The sequence below is a fragment of the Crinia signifera genome, chromosome 7 (genome assembly GCF_055691185.1).
Source record: "Crinia signifera chromosome 7, ASM5569118v1, whole genome shotgun sequence".
Classification (NCBI taxonomy): domain Eukaryota; kingdom Metazoa; phylum Chordata; class Amphibia; order Anura; family Myobatrachidae; genus Crinia; species Crinia signifera.
The window spans coordinates 90,421,328-90,433,629 of record NC_139223.1 but is presented as its reverse complement, the minus strand read 5'-3'; the positions used below and the strand labels follow the sequence as shown (position 1 = coordinate 90,433,629).

The 12,302-nt window shown below is 39.4% G+C and overlaps 26 non-coding genes and 1 pseudogene across 26 annotated transcripts; all 27 read right to left on the bottom strand.

Annotated features, from left to right (window-relative positions):
* Positions 1–27: 27 nt before the first annotated feature.
* LOC146022917 (5S ribosomal RNA) lies at positions 28–146 on the bottom strand. The gene has a single exon (XR_014452353.1). It is a non-coding gene; the product is annotated as a 5S ribosomal RNA (ribosomal RNA).
* Positions 147–491: 345 nt separating this feature from the next.
* Positions 492–610, bottom strand: LOC146025367 (5S ribosomal RNA). The gene has a single exon (XR_014454099.1). It is a non-coding gene; the product is annotated as a 5S ribosomal RNA (ribosomal RNA).
* Positions 611–952: 342 nt separating this feature from the next.
* On the bottom strand, positions 953–1,071 carry LOC146021469 (5S ribosomal RNA). The gene has a single exon (XR_014450955.1). It is a non-coding gene; the product is annotated as a 5S ribosomal RNA (ribosomal RNA).
* Positions 1,072–1,413: 342 nt separating this feature from the next.
* LOC146024239 (5S ribosomal RNA) lies at positions 1,414–1,532 on the bottom strand. Its single transcript, XR_014453627.1, has one exon. It is a non-coding gene; the product is annotated as a 5S ribosomal RNA (ribosomal RNA).
* Positions 1,533–1,874: 342 nt separating this feature from the next.
* LOC146024238 (5S ribosomal RNA) lies at positions 1,875–1,993 on the bottom strand. The gene has a single exon (XR_014453626.1). It is a non-coding gene; the product is annotated as a 5S ribosomal RNA (ribosomal RNA).
* A 342-nt stretch (positions 1,994–2,335) lies between these two features.
* LOC146022855 (5S ribosomal RNA) lies at positions 2,336–2,454 on the bottom strand. The gene has a single exon (XR_014452295.1). It is a non-coding gene; the product is annotated as a 5S ribosomal RNA (ribosomal RNA).
* Positions 2,455–2,799: 345 nt separating this feature from the next.
* LOC146022187 (5S ribosomal RNA) lies at positions 2,800–2,918 on the bottom strand. Its single transcript, XR_014451653.1, has one exon. It is a non-coding gene; the product is annotated as a 5S ribosomal RNA (ribosomal RNA).
* A 342-nt stretch (positions 2,919–3,260) lies between these two features.
* On the bottom strand, positions 3,261–3,379 carry LOC146021612 (5S ribosomal RNA). Its single transcript, XR_014451091.1, has one exon. It is a non-coding gene; the product is annotated as a 5S ribosomal RNA (ribosomal RNA).
* Positions 3,380–3,721: 342 nt separating this feature from the next.
* Positions 3,722–3,840, bottom strand: LOC146022853 (5S ribosomal RNA). The gene has a single exon (XR_014452293.1). It is a non-coding gene; the product is annotated as a 5S ribosomal RNA (ribosomal RNA).
* Positions 3,841–4,185: 345 nt separating this feature from the next.
* LOC146025355 (5S ribosomal RNA) lies at positions 4,186–4,304 on the bottom strand. The gene has a single exon (XR_014454098.1). It is a non-coding gene; the product is annotated as a 5S ribosomal RNA (ribosomal RNA).
* A 342-nt stretch (positions 4,305–4,646) lies between these two features.
* Positions 4,647–4,765, bottom strand: LOC146022175 (5S ribosomal RNA). The gene has a single exon (XR_014451642.1). It is a non-coding gene; the product is annotated as a 5S ribosomal RNA (ribosomal RNA).
* A 345-nt stretch (positions 4,766–5,110) lies between these two features.
* LOC146025343 (5S ribosomal RNA) lies at positions 5,111–5,229 on the bottom strand. The gene has a single exon (XR_014454096.1). It is a non-coding gene; the product is annotated as a 5S ribosomal RNA (ribosomal RNA).
* Positions 5,230–5,571: 342 nt separating this feature from the next.
* Positions 5,572–5,690, bottom strand: LOC146025528 (5S ribosomal RNA). The gene has a single exon (XR_014454187.1). It is a non-coding gene; the product is annotated as a 5S ribosomal RNA (ribosomal RNA).
* Positions 5,691–6,032: 342 nt separating this feature from the next.
* On the bottom strand, positions 6,033–6,151 carry LOC146024236 (5S ribosomal RNA). Its single transcript, XR_014453624.1, has one exon. It is a non-coding gene; the product is annotated as a 5S ribosomal RNA (ribosomal RNA).
* A 342-nt stretch (positions 6,152–6,493) lies between these two features.
* LOC146024235 (5S ribosomal RNA) lies at positions 6,494–6,612 on the bottom strand. Its single transcript, XR_014453623.1, has one exon. It is a non-coding gene; the product is annotated as a 5S ribosomal RNA (ribosomal RNA).
* A 342-nt stretch (positions 6,613–6,954) lies between these two features.
* Positions 6,955–7,073, bottom strand: LOC146022852 (5S ribosomal RNA). The gene has a single exon (XR_014452292.1). It is a non-coding gene; the product is annotated as a 5S ribosomal RNA (ribosomal RNA).
* A 345-nt stretch (positions 7,074–7,418) lies between these two features.
* On the bottom strand, positions 7,419–7,537 carry LOC146022163 (5S ribosomal RNA). The gene has a single exon (XR_014451630.1). It is a non-coding gene; the product is annotated as a 5S ribosomal RNA (ribosomal RNA).
* Positions 7,538–7,879: 342 nt separating this feature from the next.
* LOC146021611 (5S ribosomal RNA) lies at positions 7,880–7,998 on the bottom strand. The gene has a single exon (XR_014451090.1). It is a non-coding gene; the product is annotated as a 5S ribosomal RNA (ribosomal RNA).
* Positions 7,999–8,340: 342 nt separating this feature from the next.
* Positions 8,341–8,459, bottom strand: LOC146022851 (5S ribosomal RNA). Its single transcript, XR_014452291.1, has one exon. It is a non-coding gene; the product is annotated as a 5S ribosomal RNA (ribosomal RNA).
* A 345-nt stretch (positions 8,460–8,804) lies between these two features.
* Positions 8,805–8,923, bottom strand: LOC146025331 (5S ribosomal RNA). Its single transcript, XR_014454095.1, has one exon. It is a non-coding gene; the product is annotated as a 5S ribosomal RNA (ribosomal RNA).
* Positions 8,924–9,265: 342 nt separating this feature from the next.
* LOC146022150 (5S ribosomal RNA) lies at positions 9,266–9,384 on the bottom strand. The gene has a single exon (XR_014451618.1). It is a non-coding gene; the product is annotated as a 5S ribosomal RNA (ribosomal RNA).
* A 344-nt stretch (positions 9,385–9,728) lies between these two features.
* On the bottom strand, positions 9,729–9,847 carry LOC146025500 (5S ribosomal RNA). Its single transcript, XR_014454162.1, has one exon. It is a non-coding gene; the product is annotated as a 5S ribosomal RNA (ribosomal RNA).
* Positions 9,848–10,192: 345 nt separating this feature from the next.
* LOC146025320 (5S ribosomal RNA) lies at positions 10,193–10,311 on the bottom strand. Its single transcript, XR_014454093.1, has one exon. It is a non-coding gene; the product is annotated as a 5S ribosomal RNA (ribosomal RNA).
* A 344-nt stretch (positions 10,312–10,655) lies between these two features.
* LOC146024992 (5S ribosomal RNA) lies at positions 10,656–10,774 on the bottom strand (annotated as a pseudogene).
* Positions 10,775–11,115: 341 nt separating this feature from the next.
* Positions 11,116–11,234, bottom strand: LOC146021708 (5S ribosomal RNA). The gene has a single exon (XR_014451185.1). It is a non-coding gene; the product is annotated as a 5S ribosomal RNA (ribosomal RNA).
* A 344-nt stretch (positions 11,235–11,578) lies between these two features.
* On the bottom strand, positions 11,579–11,697 carry LOC146025488 (5S ribosomal RNA). The gene has a single exon (XR_014454151.1). It is a non-coding gene; the product is annotated as a 5S ribosomal RNA (ribosomal RNA).
* Positions 11,698–12,039: 342 nt separating this feature from the next.
* Positions 12,040–12,158, bottom strand: LOC146025309 (5S ribosomal RNA). The gene has a single exon (XR_014454091.1). It is a non-coding gene; the product is annotated as a 5S ribosomal RNA (ribosomal RNA).
* Positions 12,159–12,302: the final 144 nt, after the last annotated feature.

Below are 12,302 nucleotides of genomic sequence, written 5' to 3'. Positions count from 1 at the left end.
AAAAACAATTTGCCAGTAATGGTAAAAAACCTACAGCACCTGGTGTTCCCATGTGGTCACCCACCCAAGTACTAACCAGGCCCATCACTGCATAGCTTCCAAGATCAGACGAGATTGGGCGTATCCAATGTGGTATGACTGTAGGTGAGATACCGGCACTTTTTTGCCCTCTTCTACTTCCATAACCAGGTAAGCTAATAAAAAAGTTTCCTAACTGTTTTGGCTTACTGAAAAAAATCATGTGTTGGTAATGTAAAAAGACGTACAGGACATAATATTAGCAGGTGGTCTCAAATTAAACTACTAAATAGGCTCAACACTGTTTAGCTGCCAAAAGCAGTTGGAATTGGGCCTAAACAGTGTGGTAAGTTTTTATGTGATGGCTATTGTGTCTGTTTGACCTCTCCCAAATGTCTGTATTAGCAATAAAAAGAAAAAGTTTCCAATTTAAATAGCTAGAGAATAAAAACAATTTGCCAGTAATGGGAACAAACCTACAGCACCTGGTGTTCCCATGTGGTCCCCCACCCAAGTACTAACCAGGCCCATCACTGCTTAGCTTCCAAGATCAGACGAGATTGGGCGTATCCAATGTGGTATGGCTGTAGGTGAGATACAGGCACTTTTTTGCACTCTTCTACTTCTATAACCAGGTAAGCTAATAAAAAAGTTTCCTAACTGTTTTGGCTTACTGAAAAAAATCATGTGTTGATAATGTAAAAAGACCTACAGGACATGATATAAGCAGGTGGTCTCAAATTAAACTACTAAAGAGGCTCAACACTGTTTAGCTGCCAAAAGCAGTTGGGATTGGGCCTAAACAGTGTGGTAAATTTTTAGGTGATGGCTATTGTGTCTGTTTGACCTCTTCCAAATGTCTGTACTGGCAATAAAAAAAAGTTTCCAATTTAAATAGCTAGAGAATAAAAACAATTTGCCAGTAATGGTAAAAAACCTACAGCACCTGGTGTTCCCATGTGGTCACCCACCCAAGTACTAACCAGGCCCATCACTGCTTAGCTTCCAAGATCAGATGAGATTGGGCGTATCCAATGTGGTATGGCTGTAGGTGAGATACGTGCACTTTTTTGCACTCTTCTACTTCTATAACCAGGTAAGCTAATAAAAAAGTTTCCTAACTGTTTTGGCTTACTGAAAAAAATCATGTGTTGATAATGTAAAAAGACCTACAGGACATGATATAAGCACGTGGTCTCAAATTAAACTACTAAAGAGGCTCAACACTGTTTAGCTGCCAAAAGCAGTTGGGATTGGGCCTAAACAGTGTGGTAAGTTTTTAGGTGATGGCTATTGTGTCTGTTTGACCTCTTCCAAATGTCTGTACTGGCAATAAAAAAAAGTTTCCAATTTAAATAGCTAGAGAATAAAAACAATTTGCCAGTAATGGTAAAAAACCTACAGCACCTGGTGTTCCCATGTGCTCACCCACCCAAGTACTAACCAGGCCCATCACTGCTTAGCTTCAAAGATCAGACGAGATTGGGCGTATCCAATGTGGTATGGCTGTAGGTGAGATACAGGCACTTTTTTGCACTCTTCTACTTCTATAACCAGGTAAGCTAATAAAAAAGTTTCCTAACTGTTTTGGCTTACTGAAAAAAATCATGTGTTGATAATGTAAAAAGACCTACAGGACATGATATAAGCACGTGGTCTCAAATTAAACTACTAAAGAGGCTCAACACTGTTTAGCTGCCAAAAGCAGTTGGGATTGGGCCTAAACAGTGTGGTAAGTTTTTAGGTGATGGCTATTGTGTCTGTTTGACCTCTTCCAAATGTCTGTACTGGCAATAAAAAAAAGTTTCCAATTTAAATAGCTAGAGAATAAAAACAATTTGCCAGTAATGGTAAAAAACCTACAGCACCTGGTGTTCCCATGTGCTCACCCACCCAAGTACTAACCAGGCCCATCACTGCTTAGCTTCAAAGATCAGACGAGATTGGGCGTATCCAATGTGGTATGGCTGTAGGTGAGATACAGGCACTTTTTTGCACTCTTCTACTTCTATAACCAGGTAAGCTAATAAAAAAGTTTCCTAACTGTTTTGGCTTACTGAAAAAAATCATGTGTTGATAATGTAAAAAGACCTACAGGACATGATATAAGCACGTGGTCTCAAATTAAACTACTAAAGAGGCTCAACACTGTTTAGCTGCCAAAAGCAGTTGGGATTGGGCCTAAACAGTGTGGTAAGTTTTTAGGTGATGGCTATTGTGTCTGTTTGACCTCTTCCAAATGTCTGTACTGGCAATAAAAAAAAGTTTCCAATTTAAATAGCTAGAGAATAAAAACAATTTGCCAGTAATGGTAAAAAACCTACAGCACCTGGTGTTCCCATGTGCTCACCCACCCAAGTACTAACCAGGCCCATCACTGCTTAGCTTCCAAGATCAGACGAGATTGGGCGTATCCAATGTGGTATGGCTGTAGGTGAGATACAGGCACTTTTTTGCACTCTTCTACTTCTATAACCAGGTAAGCTAAAAAAAAAGTTTCCTAACTGTTTTGGCTTACTGAAAAAAATCATGTGTTGATAATGTAAAAAGACCTACAGGACATGATATAAGCAGGTGGTCTCAAATTAAACTACTAAAGAGGGTCAACACTGTTTAGCTGCCAAAAGCAGTTGGAATTGGGCCTAAACAGTGTGCTAAGTTTTTATGTAATGGCTATTGTGTCTGTTTGACCTCTCCCAAATGTCTGTATTGGCAATAAAAAGAAAAAGTTTCCAATTTAAATAGCTAGAGAATAAAAACAATTTGCCAGTAATGGGAAAAAACCTACAGCACCTGGTGTTCCCATGTGGTCCCCCACCCAAGTACTAACCAGGCCCATCACTGCTTAACTTCCAAGATCAGACGAGATTGGGCGTATCCAATGTGGTATGACTGTAGGTGAGATACAGGCACTTTTTTGCACTCTTCTACTTCTATAACCAGGTAAGCTAATAAAAAAGTTTCCTAACTGTTTTGGCTTACTGAAAAAAATCATGTGTTGATAATGTAAAAGGACCTACAGGACATGATATAAGCAGGTGGTCCCAAATTAAACTACTAAAGAGGCTCAACACTGTTAAGCTGCCAAAAGCAGTTGGGATTGGGCCTAAACAGTGTGGTAAGTTTTTAGGTGATGGCTATTGTGTCTGTTTGACCTCTTCCAAATGTCTGTACTGGCAATAAAAAAAAGTTTCCAATTTAAATAGCTAGAGAATAAAAACAATTTGCCAGTAATGGTAAAAAACCTACAGCACCTGGTGTTCCCATGTGGTCACCCACCCAAGTACTAACCAGGCCCATCACTGCTTAGCTTCCAAGATCAGACAAGATTGGGCGTATCCAATGTGGTATGGCTGTAGGTGAGATACATGCACTTTTTTGCACTCTTCTACTTCTATAACCAGGTAAGCTAATAAAAAAGTTTCCTAACTGTTTTGGCTTACTGAAAAAAATCATGTGTTGATAATGTAAAAAGACCTACAGGACATGATATAAGCAGGTGGTCTCAAATTAAACTACTAAAGAGGCTCAACACTGTTTAGCTGCCAAAAGCAGTTGGGATTGGGCCTAAACAGTGTGGTAAGTTTTTAGGTGATGGCTATTGTGTCTGTTTGACCTCTTCCAAATGTCTGTACTGGCAATAAAAAAAAGTTTCCAATTTAAATAGCTAGAGAATAAAAACAATTTGCCAGTAATGGTAAAAAACCTACAGCACCTGGTGTTCCCATGTGCTCACCCACCCAAGTACTAACCAGGCCCATCACTGCTTAGCTTCCAAGATCAGACGAGATTGGGCGTATCCAATGTGGTATGGCTGTAGGTGAGATACAGGCACTTTTTTGCACTCTTCTACTTCTATAACCAGGTAAGCTAAAAAAAAAGTTTCCTAACTGTTTTGGCTTACTGAAAAAAATCATGTGTTGATAATGTAAAAAGACCTACAGGACATGATATAAGCAGGTGGTCTCAAATTAAACTACTAAAGAGGGTCAACACTGTTTAGCTGCCAAAAGCAGTTGGAATTGGGCCTAAACAGTGTGGTAAGTTTTTATGTGATGGCTATTGTGTCTGTTTGACCTCTCCCAAATGTCTGTATTGGCAATAAAAAGAAAAAGTTTCCAATTTAAATAGCTAGAGAATAAAAACAATTTGCCAGTAATGGGAACAAACCTACAGCACCTGGTGTTCCCATGTGGTCCCCCACCCAAGTACTAACCAGGCCCATCACTGCTTAGCTTCCAAGATCAGACGAGATTGGGCGTATCCAATGTGGTATGGCTGTAGGTGAGATACAGGCACTTTTTTGCACTCTTCTACTTCTATAACCAGGTAAGCTAATAAAAAAGTTTCCTAACTGTTTTGGCTTACTGAAAAAAATCATGTGTTGATAATGTAAAAGGACCTACAGGACATGATATAAGCAGGTGGTCTCAAATTAAACTACTAAAGAGGCTCAACACTGTTTAGCTGCCAAAAGCAGTTGGGATTGGGCCTAAACAGTGTGGTAAGTTTTTAGGTGATGGCTATTGTGTCTGTTTGACCTCTTCCAAATGTCTGTACTGGCAATAAAAAAAAGTTTCCAATTTAAATAGCTAGAGAATAAAAACAATTTGCCAGTAATGGGAAAAAACCTACAGCACCTGGTGTTCCCATGTGGTCCCCCACCCAAGTACTAACCAGGCCCATCACTGCTTAACTTCCAAGATCAGACGAGATTGGGCGTATCCAATGTGGTATGACTGTAGGTGAGATACAGGCACTTTTTTGCACTCTTCTACTTCTATAACCAGGTAAGCTAATAAAAAAGTTTCCTAACTGTTTTGGCTTATTGAAAAAAATCATGTGTTTGTAATGTAAAAAGACGTACAGGACATAATATTAGCAGGTGGTCTCAAATTAAACTACTAAATAGGCTCAACACTGTTTAGCTGCCAAAAGCAGTTGGAATTGGGCCTAAACAGTGTGGTAAGTTTTTATGTGATGGCTATTGTGTCTGTTTGACCTCTCCCAAATGTCTGTATTGGCAATAAAAAGAAAAAGTTTCCAATTTAAATAGCTAGAGAATAAAAACAATTTGCCAGTAATGGGAACAAACCTACAGCACCTGGTGTTCCCATGTGGTCCCCCACCCAAGTACTAACCAGGCCCATCACTGCTTAGCTTCCAAGATCAGACGAGATTGGGCGTATCCAATGTGGTATGGCTGTAGGTGAGATACAGGCACTTTTTTGCACTCTTCTACTTCTATAACCAGGTAAGCTAATAAAAAAGTTTCCTAACTGTTTTGGCTTACTGAAAAAAATCATGTGTTGATAATGTAAAAAGACCTACAGGACATGATATAAGCAGGTGGTCAAAAATTAAACTACCAAAGAGGCTCAACACTGTTTAGCTGCCAAAAGCAGTTGGGATTGGGCCTAAACAGTGTGGTAAGTTTTTAGGTGATGGCTATTGTGTCTGTTTGACCTCTTCCAAATGTCTGTACTGGCAATAAAAAAAAGTTTCCAATTTAAATAGCTAGAGAATAAAAACAATTTGCCAGTAATGGTAAAAAACCTACAGCACCTGGTGTTCCCATGTGGTCACCCACCCAAGTACTAACCAGGCCCATCACTGCTTAGCTTCCAAGATCAGATGAGATTGGGCGTATCCAATGTGGTATGGCTGTAGGTGAGATACGTGCACTTTTTTGCACTCTTCTACTTCTATAACCAGGTAAGCTAATAAAAAAGTTTCCTAACTGTTTTGGCTTACTGAAAAAAATCATGTGTTGATAATGTAAAAAGACCTACAGGACATGATATAAGCACGTGGTCTCAAATTAAACTACTAAAGAGGCTCAACACTGTTTAGCTGCCAAAAGCAGTTGGGATTGGGCCTAAACAGTGTGGTAAGTTTTTAGGTGATGGCTATTGTGTCTGTTTGACCTCTTCCAAATGTCTGTACTGGCAATAAAAAAAAGTTTCCAATTTAAATAGCTAGAGAATAAAAACAATTTGCCAGTAATGGTAAAAAACCTACAGCACCTGGTGTTCCCATGTGCTCACCCACCCAAGTACTAACCAGGCCCATCACTGCTTAGCTTCAAAGATCAGACGAGATTGGGCGTATCCAATGTGGTATGGCTGTAGGTGAGATACAGGCACTTTTTTGCACTCTTCTACTTCTATAACCAGGTAAGCTAATAAAAAAGTTTCCTAACTGTTTTGGCTTACTGAAAAAAATCATGTGTTGATAAGGTAAAAAGACCTACAGGACATGATATAAGCACGTGGTCTCAAATTAAACTACTAAAGAGGCTCAACACTGTTTAGCTGCCAAAAGCAGTTGGGATTGGGCCTAAACAGTGTGGTAAGTTTTTAGGTGATGGCTATTGTGTCTGTTTGACCTCTTCCAAATGTCTGTACTGGCAATAAAAAAAAGTTTCCAATTTAAATAGCTAGAGAATAAAAACAATTTGCCAGTAATGGTAAAAAACCTACAGCACCTGGTGTTCCCATGTGCTCACCCACCCAAGTACTAACCAGGCCCATCACTGCTTAGCTTCAAAGATCAGACGAGATTGGGCGTATCCAATGTGGTATGGCTGTAGGTGAGATACAGGCACTTTTTTGCACTCTTCTACTTCTATAACCAGGTAAGCTAATAAAAAAGTTTCCTAACTGTTTTGGCTTACTGAAAAAAATCATGTGTTGATAATGTAAAAAGACCTACAGGACATGATATAAGCACGTGGTCTCAAATTAAACTACTAAAGAGGCTCAACACTGTTTAGCTGCCAAAAGCAGTTGGGATTGGGCCTAAACAGTGTGGTAAGTTTTTAGGTGATGGCTATTGTGTCTGTTTGACCTCTTCCAAATGTCTGTACTGGCAATAAAAAAAAGTTTCCAATTTAAATAGCTAGAGAATAAAAACAATTTGCCAGTAATGGTAAAAAACCTACAGCACCTGGTGTTCCCATGTGCTCACCCACCCAAGTACTAACCAGGCCCATCACTGCTTAGCTTCCAAGATCAGACGAGATTGGGCGTATCCAATGTGGTATGGCTGTAGGTGAGATACAGGCACTTTTTTGCACTCTTCTACTTCTATAACCAGGTAAGCTAAAAAAAAAGTTTCCTAACTGTTTTGGCTTACTGAAAAAAATCATGTGTTGATAATGTAAAAAGACCTACAGGACATGATATAAGCAGGTGGTCTCAAATTAAACTACTAAAGAGGGTCAACACTGTTTAGCTGCCAAAAGCAGTTGGAATTGGGCCTAAACAGTGTGCTAAGTTTTTATGTAATGGCTATTGTGTCTGTTTGACCTCTCCCAAATGTCTGTATTGGCAATAAAAAGAAAAAGTTTCCAATTTAAATAGCTAGAGAATAAAAACAATTTGCCAGTAATGGGAAAAAACCTACAGCACCTGGTGTTCCCATGTGGTCCCCCACCCAAGTACTAACCAGGCCCATCACTGCTTAACTTCCAAGATCAGACGAGATTGGGCGTATCCAATGTGGTATGACTGTAGGTGAGATACAGGCACTTTTTTGCACTCTTCTACTTCTATAACCAGGTAAGCTAATAAAAAAGTTTCCTAACTGTTTTGGCTTACTGAAAAAAATCATGTGTTGATAATGTAAAAGGACCTACAGGACATGATATAAGCAGGTGGTCCCAAATTAAACTACTAAAGAGGCTCAACACTGTTAAGCTGCCAAAAGCAGTTGGGATTGGGCCTAAACAGTGTGGTAAGTTTTTAGGTGATGGCTATTGTGTCTGTTTGACCTCTTCCAAATGTCTGTACTGGCAATAAAAAAAAGTTTCCAATTTAAATAGCTAGAGAATAAAAACAATTTGCCAGTAATGGTAAAAAACCTACAGCACCTGGTGTTCCCATGTGGTCACCCACCCAAGTACTAACCAGGCCCATCACTGCTTAGCTTCCAAGATCAGACAAGATTGGGCGTATCCAATGTGGTATGGCTGTAGGTGAGATACATGCACTTTTTTGCACTCTTCTACTTCTATAACCAGGTAAGCTAATAAAAAAGTTTCCTAACTGTTTTGGCTTACTGAAAAAAATCATGTGTTGATAATGTAAAAAGACCTACAGGACATGATATAAGCAGGTGGTCTCAAATTAAACTACTAAAGAGGCTCAACACTGTTTAGCTGCCAAAAGCAGTTGGGATTGGGCCTAAACAGTGTGGTAAGTTTTTAGGTGATGGCTATTGTGTCTGTTTGACCTCTTCCAAATGTCTGTACTGGCAATAAAAAAAAGTTTCCAATTTAAATAGCTAGAGAATAAAAACAATTTGCCAGTAATGGTAAAAAACCTACAGCACCTGGTGTTCCCATGTGCTCACCCACCCAAGTACTAACCAGGCCCATCACTGCTTAGCTTCCAAGATCAGACGAGATTGGGCGTATCCAATGTGGTATGGCTGTAGGTGAGATACAGGCACTTTTTTGCACTCTTCTACTTCTATAACCAGGTAAGCTAAAAAAAAAGTTTCCTAACTGTTTTGGCTTACTGAAAAAAATCATGTGTTGATAATGTAAAAAGACCTACAGGACATGATATAAGCAGGTGGTCTCAAATTAAACTACTAAAGAGGGTCAACACTGTTTAGCTGCCAAAAGCAGTTGGAATTGGGCCTAAACAGTGTGGTAAGTTTTTATGTGATGGCTATTGTGTCTGTTTGACCTCTCCCAAATGTCTGTATTGGCAATAAAAAGAAAAAGTTTCCAATTTAAATAGCTAGAGAATAAAAACAATTTGCCAGTAATGGGAACAAACCTACAGCACCTGGTGTTCCCATGTGGTCCCCCACCCAAGTACTAACCAGGCCCATCACTGCTTAGCTTCCAAGATCAGACGAGATTGGGCGTATCCAATGTGGTATGGCTGTAGGTGAGATACAGGCACTTTTTTGCACTCTTCTACTTCTATAACCAGGTAAGCTAATAAAAAAGTTTCCTAACTGTTTTGGCTTACTGAAAAAAATCATGTGTTGATAATGTAAAAAGACCTACAGGACATGATATAAGCAGGTGGTCTCAAATTAAACTACTAAAGAGGCTCAACACTGTTTAGCTGCCAAAAGCAGTTGGGATTGGGCCTAAACAGTGTGGTAAGTTTTTAGGTGATGGCTATTGTGTCTGTTTGACCTCTTCCAAATGTCTGTACTGGCAATAAAAAAAAGTTTCCAATTTAAATAGCTAGAGAATAAAAACAATTTGCCAGTAATGGGAAAAAACCTACAGCACCTGGTGTTCCCATGTGGTCCCCCACCCAAGTACTAACCAGGCCCATCACTGCTTAACTTCCAAGATCAGACGAGATTGGGCGTATCCAATGTGGTATGACTGTAGGTGAGATACAGGCACTTTTTTGCACTCTTCTACTTCTATAACCAGGTAAGCTAATACAAAAGTTTCCTAACTGTTTTGGCTTATTGAAAAAAATCATGTGTTGATAATGTAAAAGGACCTACAGGACATGATATAAGCAGGTGGTCCCAAATTAAACTACTAAAGAGGCTCAACACTGTTTAGCTGCCAAAAGCAGTTGGGATTGGGCCTAAACAGTGTGGTAAGTTTTTAGGTGATGGCTATTGTGTCTGTTTGACCTCTCCCAAATGTCTGTATTGGCAATAAAAAGAAAAAGTTTCCAATTTAAATAGCTAGAGAATAAAAACAATTTGCCAGTAATGGGAAAAACCTACAGCACCTGGTGTTCCCATGTGGTCTCCCACCCAAGTACTAAACAGGCCCAACACTGCTTAGCTTCCAAGATCAGACGAGATTGGGTGTGTCCAATGTGGTATGGCTGTAGATGAGATACAGGCACTTTTTTGCCCTCTTCTACTTCTATAACCAGGTAAGCTAATAAAAAAGTTTCCTAACTGTTTTGGCTTACTGAAAAAAATCATGTGTTGGTAATGTAAAAAGACGTACAGGACATAATATTAGCAGGTGGTCTCAAATTAAACTACTAAATAGGCTCAACACTGTTTAGCTGCCAAAAGCAGTTGGAATTGGGCCTAAACAGTGTGGTAAGTTTTTATGTGATGGCTATTGTGTCTGTTTGACCTCTCCCAAATGTCTGTATTGGCAATAAAAAGAAAAAGTTTCCAATTTAAATAGCTAGAGAATAAAAACAATTTGCCAGTAATGGGAACAAACCTACAGCACCTGGTGTTCCCATGTGGTCCCCCACCCAAGTACTAACCAGGCCCATCACTGCTTAGCTTCCAAGATCAGACGAGATTGGGCGTATCCAATGTGGTATGGCTGTAGGTGAGATACAGGCACTTTTTTGCACTCTTCTACTTCTATAACCAGGTAAGCTAATAAAAAAGTTTCCTAACTGTTTTGGCTTACTGAAAAAAATCATGTGTTGATAATGTAAAAAGACCTACAGGACATGATATAAGCAGGTGGTCAAAAATTAAACTACCAAAGAGGCTCAACACTGTTTAGCTGCCAAAAGCAGTTGGAATTGGGCCTAAACAGTGTGGTAAGTTTTTAGGTGATAGCTATTGTGTCTGTTTGACCTCTTCCAAATGTCTGTACTGGCAATAAAAAGAAAAAGTTTCCAATTTAAATAGCTAGAGAATAAAAACAATTTGCCAGTAATGGGAAAATCCAACAGCACCTGGTGTTCCCATGTGGTCTCCCACCCAAGTATTAAACAGGCCCAACACTGCATAGCTTCCAAGATCAGACGAGATTGGGTGTGTCCAATGTGGTATGGCTGTAGATGAGATACAGGCACTTTTTTGCCCTCTTCTACTTCCATAACCCGGTAAGCTAATAAAAAAGTTTCCTAACTGTTTTGGCTTACTGAAAAAAATCATGTGTTGGTAATGTAAAAAGACCTACAGGACATAATATTAGCAGGTGGTCTCAAATTAAACTACTAAAGAGGCTCAACACTGTTTAGCTGCCAAAAGCAGTTGGAATTGGGCCTAAACAGTGTGGTAAGTTTTTAGGTGATGGCTATTGTGTCTGTTAGACCTCTTCCAAATGTCTGTACTGGCAATAAAAAAAGTTTCCAATTTATATAGCTAGAGAATAAAAACAATTTGCCAGTAATGGTAAAAAACCTACAGCACCTGGTGTTCCCATGTGGTCACCCACCCAAGTACTAACCAGGCCTATCACTGCTTAGCTTCCAAGATCAGATGAGATTGGGCGTATCCAATGTGGTATGACTGTAGGTGAGATACAGGCACTTTTTTGCACTCTTCTACTTCTATAACCAGGTAAGCTAATAAAAAAGTTTCCTAACTGTTTTGGCTTACTGAAAAAAATCATGTGTTGATAATGTAAAAGGACCTACAGGACATGATATAAGCAGGTGGTCCCAAATTAAACTACTAAAGAGGCTCAACACTGTTTAGCTGCCAAAAGCAGTTGGGATTGGGCCTAAACAGTGTGGTAAGTTTTTAGGTGATGGCTATTGTGTCTGTTTGACCTCTCCCAAATGTCTGTATTGGCAATAAAAAGAAAAAGTTTCCAATTTAAATAGCTAGAGAATAAAAACAATTTGCCAGTAATGGGAAAAACCTACAGCACCTGGTGTTCCCATGTGGTCTCCCACCCAAGTACTAAACAGGCCCAACACTGCTTAGCTTCCAAGATCAGACGAGATTGGGTGTGTCCAATGTGGTATGGCTGTAGATGAGATACATGCACTTTTTTGCCCTCTTCTACTTCTATAACCAGGTAATCTAATAAAAAAGTTTCCTAACTGTTTTGGCTTACTGAAAAAAATCATGTGTTGGTAATGTAAAAAGACGTACAGGACATAATATTAGCAGGTGGTCTCAAATTAAACTACTAAATAGGCTCAACACTGTTTAGCTGCCAAAAGCAGTTGGAATTGGGCCTAAACAGTGTGTTAAGTTTTTAGGTGATGGCTATTGTGTCTGTTTGACCTCTTCCAAATGTCTGTACTGGCAATAAAAAAAAGTTTCCAATTTAAATAGCTAGAGAATAAAAACAATTTGCCAGTAATGGGAACAAACCTACAGCACCTGGTGTTCCCATGTGGTCCCCCACCCAAGTACTAACCAGGCCCATCACTGCTTAGCTTCCAAGATCAGACGAGATTGGGCGTATCCAATGTGGTATGGCTGTAGGTGAGATACAGGCACTTTTTTGCACTCTTCTACTTCTATAACCAGGTAAGCTAATAAAAAAGTTTCCTAACTGTTTTGGCTTACTGAAAAAAATCATGTGTTGATAATGTAAAAAGACCTACAGGACATGATATAAGCAGGTGGTC